The sequence below is a fragment of the Crocuta crocuta genome, unplaced genomic scaffold (genome assembly GCF_008692635.1).
Source record: "Crocuta crocuta isolate KB4526 unplaced genomic scaffold, BGI_CrCroc_1.0 scaffold581, whole genome shotgun sequence".
In the NCBI taxonomy this organism is placed as follows: Eukaryota; Metazoa; Chordata; class Mammalia; order Carnivora; family Hyaenidae; genus Crocuta; species Crocuta crocuta.
This window is the reverse complement of record NW_027528635.1, coordinates 331,727-334,479: the sequence shown is the minus strand read 5'-3', so window position 1 is coordinate 334,479 and position 2,753 is coordinate 331,727.

Genomic DNA, 2,753 nt, shown 5'->3' with positions numbered 1-2,753 from the left:
CAGGGTATTTTTACCACTGATATTTGAAAAACACTTTAAAAAGCCTCAGAATATGAAATATGCTGTAATACTGTATATATCGGTAAATTACATTTCCAGTTTGTCCTCAATTTCAAGAAAATTCCCAGCCAAATAAACTAGCAAGCAAATAAATCACTTTAATTATAATAAATGGCAGTTTCTCTAAATATATTTCTGGCAGCAAATAGCTTCTATTATTGGCTTTTGCAAGAGTAATTTAAGGGGAAACTATTCTCAGTAAAGTTGGGGGTGCCTGGCTGTGAACCGCTATTCCTCATCTATGTATATTATAATCCATTTAGATTCCTGCACTACAGAAAATCTAATTTCCAATTTTAAGGCACTTAAGCTGATTTTTTATTATGAAATTATCCATCTTATAAATTATCTTCTTCATAGTGTCTCATTGGCTAAATTTAAGAATGCAATTTTCTAGAGTGTAGATAGAAAAATCATGGCCAGGTCAGAAAAAGAATTATTGTTTTTCTAGAATTACAATAATATATCATAGTATTAAAATGAGGTGCACTTTTGTCATAGTTTTTCCATTGGCATGAAATTTTTTCCATTATAAATATTTTACAAGTAGTGATAATTAAGTATGATAGATATCTTGTGTGGTGAAGAGTACATGGGATTCAAAATGAAGATGGCCTGGCTTTACATCCCAGCTGTGCTGTGCTAGCTGTGTGATTTTTGGCAAATTATTTAACATTTATAGGCTTGAGGAAACTCTTTTTCAAAAGAGATATACTATTCAATTTATACAATTGCTTGTGAGTTTGTAAAGTACCGAACGCAATATCTGGCACATCATGAACATTTCATAAATGGTAGTCATCAATAATTGAATTTTCATATCATTGTCATAGATCATATACTCGTTTAGAGTCTAGAACTGTTTATCTGTGTGCCTTGGTGGAATGCATAATCTCAGCCAAGGACAATCAGATGCCATTGGACCTGACAATCAACTAATTTGCCTAATGGCAGAGATACACGAGGGTCAGCAGTTAAGTGGGGATGGTGAAGTGTAGATGAATTTAAAAGCATATGTAGAATTCATAGCATTGAATGATTACTAAAAATGAATGGATAAGAATAAGTAGTCAGGATTATATCTGAGTTTCTGGTTTTAGTTATTCAGTAAATATGAGTATCATTTAACTGAATCACTTTCTTACATCATAAACAACAATAAACTCAAAATGGATCAAAGACCCAATTGTGAGACCTGAAACCATAAAAATCCAGGAAGAGAGCACAGGCAGTAATTTCTGACATCTGCTGTAGCAACATTTTTCCAGACATGTCTCCTGAGGCAAGGGAACTAAAAGCAAAACTAAGCTATTGAGACTACATCAAAATAAAAGGCTTCTGCACATCAGGAAAAAAACCAAGAAAACTAAAAGGCAATGTACTAAATGGAAGAAGATATTTGCAAACGATATGCCCAATAAAGGGTTAGTATCCAAAATATATAAAGAACTTACACTCAACATCCCCAAAACAAATAATCCAATTAAAAACATGGTCAGAAGACATGAACAGACATTTCTCCAAAGAAGACATCCAGATGGCCCATAGACATGAAAAGATGCTCAATATCACTCATTATCAGGGAAATGCAAATCAAAACCACAATGAGACACCACCTCTACACCTGTCAGAATGGCTAAAATCAACAGCACAAGAAACAACAGGTGTTGGTGAGGATGTGGAGAAAAAGGAACCCTCTTGAACTATTGCTGGGAATGCAAACTAGTGCAGCCACTGTAGAAAATAGTATAGAGTTTCCTCAAGAAGTTAAAAAAAAAAAATGTCTCCAGACATGTATGTCTAATTGCTTACGTGAAGGCCACATATCCTCTTGAACTTTATGTTCTAGATATAATGTATCACTTCTAGTGCCAAAGTTTATGCTCTTCCTTCTACCTAATATTACCTCTCTAGCTCTCCCACTAGTCCCCCTTGCTGTTCTTTAGTTAATTCCTTTTCATTTTTCAGGATTCCATTTATCATTGACCCAATCTGGAAACCTTCTTACAGTGCATTCACATTCCTATCGTAGTGCGCATTGTGGGCTGAATTTTGTCCCTTCACGTTTCATACGTTGAAATTCCAATCCCCAGTATCTCAGAATGTGACTGTATTTGGATACAGGGCCTTCAAAGAGGTAATTCAGTGAAAATGAGCTCATATAGGTGTGGTCTGACCCAGTGTGACTGATGTGCTTATGAGGAGAGGTTAGGACACACACAACACAGAGACCACGGAGTGAACATGTGAGGGCTCAGCTAGAAGGTGGCCATCTGGCAGCCAAGGAGAGTGGCTGAAGAAGGAAATGGCCCTGTCAATATCTCGACCTGGACTTCCAGGCTCTAGAACTGTGAGAAAATAAATGTCTCTTGTTTAAGTAACCCAGACTGTGCTACTGTGTTATGTGTTTGTACACAAATACAGTATTTTAACATATATACTGTAATTGCTTAAATATAAGACTGAAGTGAATGCATCTTCCCTAGAGAACTCCAATATTTAAGGTACAGGGAAAGGAAACAATTCCGTGAAGTAGAATGAAAAAGAAGTGGCCAAGATGCAGGAAGAAAATGAAGAGAGCTGCATCAAGAAAGCAAGGAAGGAAAGACTTGGTCAGTACGGCCTCACAGATGTAGACAGAAGTCCAATTTATCATATACATTTTAAATATGTGTAGTTAATTATAAGTGTAT